An 11,202-nucleotide genomic window follows, 5' to 3' on the forward strand; every position below is an offset into this window, starting at 1 on the left:
GAACTATAATATGCAAGGGATAACAAAAACGATTCCCAAGCTCTTTGTGATGCTGAAATCGATGAAGGTAGAAATCAAGAAAAACATCAAGCGTTGATGGTTGACAAGACCACTAGTTTCAAGAAAAGGGCAAAGGGAAGAAGGAGAACTTCAAGAAGAACAGCAAGTAAGTTTCTGCTCAAGTGAAGAAGCCCAAGTCTGGTCCTAAGCCTAAGACTAAGTGCTTCTACTGCAAAGGGACTGGTCACTGGAAGCGGAACTACCCCAAGTAATTGGCGGATAAGAAGGATGGCAAAGTGAACATAGGTATATTTGATATACATGTTATTGATGTGTACTTTACTAGTGTTTATAGCAACCCCTCAGTATTTGATATTAGTTCAGTTGCTAAGAATACTAACTCGAAACGGGAGTTGCAGAATGAACAAAGACTAGTTAAGGGTGAAGTGATGATGTGTATTGGAAATGGTTCCAAGATTGATATGATCATCATCACACACTCCCTATACTTTCGGGATTAGTGTTAAACCTAAATAAATGTCATTTAGTGTTTGCGTTGAGCATAAATATGATTGGATCATGTTTATTGCAATACGGTTATTCATGTAAGTTAGAGAATAATTGTTGTTCTATTTACATGAATAAAACCTTCTATGGTCATACACCCAATGAAAATGGTTTGTTGGATCTCGATTGTGGTGATACACATTTTCATAATATTGAAGCCAAAAGATGCAAAGTTAATAATGATAGTGCAACTTATTTGTGGCACTGCCGTTTAGGTCATATTGGTGTAAAGCGCATGAAGAAAATCCATGCTGATGGGTTTTTGGAATCACTTGATTATGAATCAGTTGATGCTTGCGAACCATGCCTCATGGGCAAGATGTGTAAGACTCCGTTCTCCGGAACAATGGAGCGAGCAAAAGATTTGTTTGAAATCATACATACTGATGCATGTGGTCCGATGAATATTGAGGCTCGCGGCAGGTATCATTATTTTCTGATCTTCACAGATGATTTAAGCAGATATGAGTATATCTACTTGATGAAACACAAGTCTGAAACATTTGAAAAGTTCAAATAATTTCAGAGTGAAGTGGAGAATCATCATAACAAAAATAAAATTTTCTACGATATGATCGCAGAAGTAAAATATTTGAGTTACGAGTTTGGCCTTCAGTTAAAACAATGTGAAATAGTTTCACTACTCACGCCACCTGGAACACCATAGTGTAATGGTGTGTCCGAACGTCGTAACCATACTTTATTAGATATGGTGCGATCTATGATGTCTCTTACCGATTTACCACTGTCGTTTTGGGGTTATGCATTAGAGACAGCTACATTCACGTTAAATAGGGCACCATCTAAATCCGTTGAGACGACACCGTATGAACTATGGTTTGGCAAGAAACCTAAGCTGTCGTTTCTTAAAGTTTGAGGTTGCAAGGCTTATGTGAAAAAGTTTCAACCTGATAAGCTCAAACCCAAATCGGAGAAGTGCGTCTTCATAGGATACCCAAAAGAAAATGTTGGGTACACCTTCTATCATAGATCCAAAGGCAAGTTATTCATTGCTGAGAATGGATCCTTTCTAGAGAAGGAGTTTCTCTCGAAAGAAGTGAGTGGGAGGAAATTAGAACTTGATGAGGTAACTGTGCCTGCTCCCTTATTGGAAAGTAGTTAATCACAGAAATCTGTTCCTGTGACTACTACACCAATTAGTGAGGAAGCTAATGATGATGATCATGTAACTTCAGATCATGTTACTACCAAAACCTTGTAGGTAAACCAGAGTGAGATCTGCACAGGAGTGGTACGGTAATCCTGTTCTGGAGGTCATGTTACTTGACCATGATGAGCCTACGAACTATGAGGAAGTGATGATGAGCCCAGATTCCGCGAAATGGCTTGAGGCCATGAAATCTGAGATGAGATCCATGTATGAGAACAAACTATGGACTTTGATTGACTTCCCAATGATCGACGAGCCATTGAGATTAAATGGATCTTCAAGAGGAAGATGGACGCTGATAGTAGTGTTACTATCTACAAATCTAGAATTGTCACAAAAAGGTTTTTGACAAGTTCAAGGTGTTGACTACGATGAGAGTTTCTCACTCGTATCTATGCCTAAGTCTGTCCGAATCATGTTAGCAATTGCCGCATTTTATGAAATCTGGCAAATGGATAAACAAAATTGCATTCCTTAATGGATTTATTAAATAAGAGTTGTATATGATGCAACAAGAAAGTTTTGTCAATCCTAAAGGTGCTAACAAAATATGCAAACTCCAGTGATCCATCTATGGACTGGTGCAAGCATATCGGAGTTGGAATATACGCTTTGATAAGTTGATCAAAGCATATAGTTTTATACAGACTTGCGGTGAAGCCTGTATTTGCAAGAAAGTGAGTGGGAGCACTACATCATTTCTGATAAGTATATGTGAATGACATATTGTTGATCAGAGATGATGTGAATTATTCTGCAAAGCATAAATGAATGTTTGAAAGGAGTTTTTCAAAGAAAGACCTTGATGAAGCTGCTTGCATATTGAGCATCAAGATCTATAGAGATAGATTAAGACGCTTGGTAAGTTTTTCAATGAGTACATACCTTGACAAGATTTTGAAGTAGTTTAAAATGGAACAGTCAAAAAGGAGTTCTTGCCTGTGTTACAAGGTGTGAAGTTGAGTAAGACTCAAAACCCGACCATGGCAGAAGATAGAGAGAGAATGAAAGTCATTCCCTATGCCTCAGCCATAGGTTCTATAATGTATGACATGCTGTGTACCAGACCTATTGTATACCTTGCCCTGAGTTTGACAAGGGAGTACAATAGTGATCTAGGAGTAGATCACTGGACATTGGTCAAAATTATCCTTAGTGGAATATGGATATGTTTCTCGATTATGGAGGTGACAAAAGGTTCGTCGTAAAGGGTTACGTCGATGCAAGTTTTGACACTCATCCAGATGACTCTAAGTCCCAATCTGGATACATATTGAAAGTGGGAGCAATTAGCTAGAGTAGCTCCGTGCAGAGCATTGTTGACATAGAAATTTGCAAAATACATACGGATCTGAATGTTGCAGACCCGTTGACTAAACTTCTCTCACAAGCAAAACATGATCACACCTTAGTACTCTTTGGGTGTTAATCACATAGCGATGTGAACTAGATTATTGACTCTAGTAAACCCTTTGGGTGTTGGTCACATGACGATGTGATCTATGGGTATTAATCACATGGTGATGTGAACTATACCCATGGTGTCTGGGCCAGACGCCAAGGATTGTGGCGTTTGGTCCTGGAGTCCGAGTGGCACTCTTGCCTTTCGGGCAAAACCGACTTTGAGGAGGCTTTTGCTCCAAGTTTCGACCCCAGGGCTCAACACATAAATAGAGGGGCAGGGCTAGCACCAAAGACACATCAAGAAACACCAAGCCGTGTGCCGGCAATCCCGTCCCCTCTACTTTATCCTCCGTCATAGTTTTCGTAGTGCTTAGGCGAAGCCCTGCGGAGATTGTTCTTCACCAACACCGTCACCACGCCGTCGTGCTGCCGAAACTCATCTACTACTTCGCCCCTCTTGCTAGATCGAGAAGGCGAAGACGTCACCGAGCCGAACGTGTGCAGAACTCGAAGGTGCCGTGCTTTCGGTACTTGGATCGGTCGGACGTGAAGACGTACAACTACATCAACCGCGTTGATATAACGCTTCCGCGAACGGTCTATGAGTACGTAGACAACACTCTCCCCTCTCGTTGCTATGCATCACCATGATCTTGCGTGTGCGTAGGAATTTTTTTGAAATTACTACGTTCCCCAACACCATAAACCTCCATACCAAGTCCCAAAACAATTATTCAGTTGCCGCAAGCCTTTGTTCTTCCACGATCCCATCTAGAGGCCTTTTCCAATACTCTGCCGGAGGGGAAATACATCACGGAGGCCATCTTCATCAACCTAGCTGCCTCCATGATGATGTGTGAGTAGTTCCCACATGACGTACGGGTCCATGCCAGTAGGAAGTAGCTCTCTCTCTCTCTCTATCTATCTATCTATCTTGATCTTGATCTTCAATATAATGATCTCATTTGAGATCAATCCGATGTAAACTTTTGTGGTGTGTTTGTTGGGATCCGATGAATTGTGGGTTTATGATCAGATTATTCATTGAAAGTAACCGAGTCTTTTCTAAGATTTATTATGTGTGATTTTATAGCCTTGATTTCTCTCCGATCAAAGACCGAAATTTTCCCGATATGGTGCGATGGCATTGACCTCCAGGCATTCTCTCTGTATTCCCTCCAAAGATTTCCAGTTTTCAGGACCGTTACCTCGGGCTACCACTACACTTCTATCGGCTCTGAAGGTTTGACCTTTGACCATTCATTGACAAGATTGTGGGTAGATTGCTGAGTTGGAAAAGAAAGGTGCTAAACAAGCTGGGAAGAGTCGACGTGGCAAAATCAGTTCTCACGGCCATGGCAACCTTCCACATTGCCACTCTCAGCCGGCCTAAAAGGATCCTGTGAAAAATTGATAAAATCATTCGTGCCTTTCTCTAGCATAAAGAGGACCAAGCGCAAACATCCGGAGGGCACTCCCTGGTTAACTCAAAGATTGTCTGTCGCTCAAGACGTTTGGACGGCCTTGGAATTGCGGACCTTGAAAGATTTGGCTACACCCTTCACCTTTGTTGGCCCTGGTTACAATGGACAGACCGGAGAGGCCATGGGTGGGTACTGAGCTGCCATGTGACCAAGCTAGCATGAACCTCTTTCGAGGCTGCACAACCATATCTTTGGGAGACGGTCACAAGGCTCCCATGTGTCGGTAAGTGAGCCAAGTAACAGTCAACTGCTTTGACCTGACGGCAAGCCCCCATTTGGGCATTCGTGATGGTGGGCTAAGTAGTGGATGGGAAAAGTGAGAAATATTAGATGGGAGGAGCAAAACTAAGCAAAACTAAGGAATGAGGGGTATGAATATAGAAATCCCTAATTAATTAGATATCGATTATAGTAGGTATGTTACTAACTAGGAGAGGATGCTAAATATGTTTACGATAAACACCGGAGCGACATAGACCGTTGGATAGATGCAGTTGCATGGATGAGATATGGTGGATATCCGCAACTCGCCCTTTTTATATTATTAGCGTTAGCATTAGTATAGATACATGCGGCCACTAACACAAAAAACTTTCTCACATAAGTATAAATTGATTAGCAAATAATATAGAACCACACTGTCAAGAAAGCCCACCAAAACGTCGCATTATAAGAAGGAAAAATACACATCATCTTCCCCACGCGCCAAACCAAATAACAAACAAGAATTATGAAACCCTAACAACACTAACGGCGCAACGAAGCACGCTCAACCTTTCTAGTCTAGTATAATGTTTAAACCCGTATTTTTTTAAAATGAGACAATAACTATTATTATGTCGCCTCATTTCCTTCTTATTTTTCCATTATGTTTGTAGGAGTTTTGATAACATATTAAATAGTATACTCATTTTTTCCATGGAAGCTTTTAAGGAGACTCTCTTAAAGATGATGATTGATGAACAAACGAAGAATAGGAAAATGTGTTACAAACTAGTAATTAACATGTGCTAATTAAGAAGAACCTCCCTTGGTTAGTCGTCGCATTCCCTGGCAGCATGTTTGGTTGGAGGTAATTAGAGCTAGGGAATGGGAATTAAAGGGGTACGAGACTTCAAATCTTTGATCTCCCCTACACCTAGGACGTTGTCTAGGCCAAGAGCCATAGTTAGTTGTTGTTTCCATGATACCGGCAAGACCCAGCCAGATGATGATGTCTGCTAGTTGGTAGTGAGAGGACTCTTAGTACCCGCAAAAAAAGGGCACTGGTGAAAAAAACAATCATTTGATTTAGTTTCTTGCTCTCCCTTAGTAGCAGGAAATGAGTCTATCTATCTGCCTAGCTTTGGCAGATTTCCCCCAATGCAATTCAAAAACGGAAATTCCACGAATCCCTGAGGTGGATAAGTCCAAAGACTCAGCAGCAGTGCGGAATTGAGTTTCTGGTCCGGTAGATCTGATCTATAGTTAGGGGGCAATACATACCAAAAGGTTCGGAGAAGGAAGGCGCAGTATATAACCAACCCACCCATAGCCGGTCTAACTGCTGAGAGAGAAAAGTGCTTTTCTTTCCCTAAGAGTCCTTGAGTACACACAGCTATTGCGAGATCAGGATTTTTGATTCATAATTTAGAATCAATCCATGTTAGGTCAACATCGAGACAGAGCATCTTAGTTGGCTCTGTCAAGGAAGTGAAAGAGGCATTCCTAGGTTGAGGTTACCATTGGATTGACCCTCAGTCAGGCCTCCGATTCCAAGGAGTTGATTCAGCAAGTTCCCCGCGCTACCCTGCGGGAAGTCTAATCGGATCAATTGGTGGTTCCGTAATGAGTACTCGAATACACATTGAGGGGGCCTTGCCTCCTCCTTCCCGCCCACACCTTCATTCTTTTCCTCCTCTGATCTTAGAAAGCATACTAAACTTCACTCCAATCTTTCTCCATTAGCAACAAGAGCAGCTCTATCTATCGTCCCTTGATGAGTAAGCTTAGCTATACCACTTAGGTTGCAAAGCAGCAAGTTCCCTTCTAATGCGTTATTGCTTGGAGCCTTCTCGCTTAGTAAGCCGCCTTCGGCCCTTCCTCCTTCTTACTCTGTTTGGTATTCGCTCGCGGGTTTGTTTCCAGGTTCTTTCATTCTTGGTTGGCTCTCTCTATTGTTGTTTGTAGATCGTGTGTCCTGCGCATTGATCCGGCAGCGAGACCCGCCTTGGTTGTAAAGCGAAGCGAGCCGTCCTTCCTTTCATTCGTTGCTTTGTCTTCGGTTTGTTTTTAAAGTCGACCTTCTATCGAGACTGTGGTGACGAACCTTACTCCCCTCGGTCAAGTGGTTGACCCGTCTGTCCAATAAGTTTACTAAGTGAATGGGAATCCTATAGTTTGACCAGCCTGGGAGTAGTAGTCAGAGGCAATTCGCTAATATGGAGCTGTTTATATCGGCTTTCTTTCCTAACTAACAGGAAAAGAGAGACATGCGAGTTCGACTCTCGTTCTATCCATGTTCAGCAGTCCCTTTCCATCTTGGTACTGTTGATGGCAGTACCGCTCAACTACGAGATGCTTGAAAGTCGATGTATCAATAATGTTCCCAAGAGTAGCATCGAGCCTCGAAGCGACAAGCCATGCTTCAAGCTAAGTCAGTATGGATCTAATTGATTGCTAAACTGAAGGAACGATCTCTGTCGAAGATTCTCATTCTGAAGCAGGTGCCTAGCTCTGGAAGGATGGACGGGATCATACTTATTTGAATTGAAGAACATTCTGTAACACTTGTTTTTGAGTGGGGAAGGAAAATAAGCACACAAGCGAACAACCATCTAACCGTCAGTCTAAACTCCCAGGATCAGTCCATTAGTAAGAAAAAGCTTCCGTTTCCGTCATTCAGCAGTGGAATGGAATAGTTCGATGGTATTGATCGTCCAACCATTGATTGGAATGTCTATTGTGATAAACCGTGTAATTCTATAAGCTAAGCAGATGAGGCAACAAAGAAACTAATCGTCCTCTCTGATTGACTTCATCAGAAGATTCATATGGTCTGGTTTACCTTTCTTCTTTCCTTGCAACCTTGGATCGATATGATTCATTCCTGGGCTATGCTCTTTCAACGGTTGACAGAAGAGGGGGGCGGGCAAGGATGATTAGACTGCTTGGTTCGGTTCGTCAGAGGTATTAAAAAAACAGTCGTTTATAAGGGATTGGGAGTTTATAAGGGAACATTCACGGGATTTGAGACTCTAACTCCCACCGTTTTATTAACAGACGAGGGGGTGAGAGTTGGAAGGGAATTGTTTTAATGAGTCAATCTTAACTCGTCACCGTAACTTGTGTTAATTTTCTTTGTCTATTTCCTTGTCAATTCCCATGAACCAAATACGAAAATACAGTTTCTCCTTAAACTCTCACACATAATTTTCATCATGCGTCAAAGAAGGGATTGGAAATAAAACAACTCATCACATGTCTAATCTCAATACAACTCTCTACATTAAACTCTCATTTCCCTTTCCAAATTTTGCCAAACGCGCGGTGAGAGCACGGAGTGCATCTGTATGTAACGAAGCGCATCCTCTGACCTGGTTGCATCCCCTCAATTTACATAGAAGCATAACTATATATCAATGAAAAAGATACACTGTTCGTGATTACGGTTCACTGTCTATCGGTTCTCTGGCTTTCCATTCGACAGCCCCGTCCGATGCCCAGCAGCGCCAGGTAAAAGGAGACTCGAGCTAGCCGTGGGGCTGCACAACGCAGGTCGGAGACGGAGCAGCTGCTGGGCGTGGCCACGCTGTGACGCTGATGATGCGGCAGGTTGTCAGCCACTCTGTTCAGTAAACCTGGGTCCCACCGCCCGTCAAACCAGTCGTTCGTGGTCCCCACGCGCAGTGTTTATCCGTGTATGCGTGGCTGGATCGCATTCTTTAGTTGGACTAGTGTTGCACACGTGGCCATGATCAAGTCGGCTACGTGTATCCTTTCCGCGTTCTGCTCGGGTACGTGTTCCGGTCCTTGCTTTCGGTCGCCGAAGCTGAACGCGATTGCGCAAGCTTTGATTGCATTCTGAACTTGGAAAAATACATATGCACGGGCCCTTTCTGTTCTTTAGCCGAAACATGAGTGATTGACCCATTCCTTGTCTCTGTGTAGTACGGAGTAGAAATTTTGAAGAGCATCACGTCATACGACCCCATTTAGAGCATCAACAGCCGGCAAATCCGACCCTCAAACGCTAGAGGACGTACGCCTCACGATCAGACACCTTAATTATCATATGTTAAATTCATACAAACTCATGCAACTATATCGATGTATTACACATATCGTCCGGCTACTACATCATTAAACATGCCATCGGACTACCAAAATTTAATATGCTTGACTATGATGGAGAAGATTACCCACGGCTGCCCTTTCCCTTCCAAGCGCCTTTGCCGTGTTTGTCGCGGAAGTACCGATCAAAGACGCAGTACAGATCGAATCGAATCTGCTTGTCACCGAAGTTGTCCTCGTCGTAGTTGTCCTTCTTTGGTGACAGTCCAGCCATGGCATGGATCACCCGATTATGCTCTCGGGCAAGGGCACACGTGTTCCTTCACTGCCGCTTCTTCACAATGCGGGCATGGATGGCTTCCTCCTCTGCGACCGCCCGCGTTGTGGCATCAGTCGCCTCTGCCGCCGCCATGTCGGCAGCGATACGGGCCTCGGCGGCCCTTATCCTCTTCTTCCCACGGTGAGCACTCCAGTCCCGGTGGGACTCATACTCTGCTCTACCGGTGATCGAGAAGGAGAGATTTTCTGGCTGCCAGGACCACAATGATCCAGCCCCAGAGGATCCAAGCACCCAATGAAACGACGCTATGGAGTCGCACCGGACAGACCCTGATGTCTGTCGGACGCTGTCCTCCCTGGAGAGACGGAGTGTAATGCGGACGGCCATTGCCTCCTCCAACCAGCACGGGATGACATCCTAGTCGACGGATCCGGACTGGTCAGAGTCAGATCCGCTGCCCGCCATGCTGGAGACGGTAGGAGATTGCCGGAGATGAGCTTGGGTGACGGAGGGAAGTGGAGCGAAGTGGCTATGGTTTGCTGTGGTGAGCGGATCTGGAGGAATATATGTGAGGTCGGGTGGACCAGCATGGACCGGGGCCGACGTGGCGGACGCATCAGGGCACATCCGGGCGCCACCGTATCCGCCCTATATTTGAGCTAAGTATGAGAGGTGTCGGTCATCTCGGGCGTCTGCGGCCCATTTGAGTCAAAATTTCATGACTGATCAGTGACCAGATCGTCCGCCCGGGGATTTGAGAAGGGTTGAGGCGTCCGACTGTAGATGGTTTTATCCCGCAAAAATAGATAAATCTGACTGTTTTTAAAATTTTGACACAAAATAAACCGAATTTAAATACTTTAAACAATCTCACCCTCTTTGCATGACTCCCCGGGCTGGAGGGCCGTGCTATATAGCATGACGCCCTAGCCCAGGAGTCATGCTAGATAGTGCGCTTACCAATATTAACGATGTTGTGGCGTTGAGCATAGTGACGAAGATACAGGTGCCATTGTTGATTTAAGCCAAATATACATATGAACAAATGATTATTTGCTAGGAAAATAGTGTATTATGGCAGTCTGACCTTCCCTGACAAGGCTCAAGAACACTCGTCCCTCCTTATTGTGGTTCCGTAACTCCGCCGCTGTCCTAGCACGATGCCTTAGACCCGGGCATCATAAAAACGGAAATTTTATGAAATATTTTAAGATCAAGTCTTTTTTGTGCCAAAGTTTCAGAAAAGGATCGAATTTGTCCATTTTCATGTTTGCCCCATCCATCAATCTCTTCCATGTTTTCCACCCCTCCGGCTCTATGATGCTTGTCAACACGCACCACGACACTATTTGTGTCATTTTTCGGACAAAACGTATGTGTCATTTTGCCATTTTTTTCTGCAATTTTCTTTGTCGGCGCAGGCGAAAAACACTTTTACGCCAAGCACGATTTATACAGAGCTTCTGAGTTGTGAGATGCACGCAATAGCCCGGGTCACTTTCGGGATTTCGGGCCGGTACTAGACACGTATTTAAAACTTCAGCTATTGCAGCAATTATTCATGGCACTTTTCTGAATCCTGACACGCAGATTGTTGTTGGCAGACTGACACGTGATTCCTTGGTAAGACATTTCATTTATCATTGCTGTAGGGAATCACAAGGCCTCCTAAGAGCATTACTAGTAGAGCCCTCAAACCCCTAAAAATAACCGTTTTTTTTACAGTTTTCGTCGAAAAAACGCCATAGACTAGAACCTCTAAACTCTTAAACCCGTAAAAAAAATTTAAAGGTCCAACGCTCAAACCACTTTGCAATCTGTAGAAGTAGGAGTTGAGAGGAAAATTGCCCCCCAACCCGCACTCTTCCTCCTCGCTCGCTCCTCGCTCGCGCGGGAGCCAACCGCTTCCTCCTCCCGACCTCCTCCTCCCGCCGCCTCCTGCCGCGCCGGCCATGGAGGGGCCCCCCGCCATCGCGCCCCCGCCCGCCCGCCTCGCCCGCCCCCGCCCCCGCCCCCGCCCAACC

Source organism: Triticum aestivum, chromosome 7A (assembly GCF_018294505.1).
Source record: "Triticum aestivum cultivar Chinese Spring chromosome 7A, IWGSC CS RefSeq v2.1, whole genome shotgun sequence".
Taxonomy (NCBI): Eukaryota; Viridiplantae; Streptophyta; class Magnoliopsida; order Poales; family Poaceae; genus Triticum; species Triticum aestivum.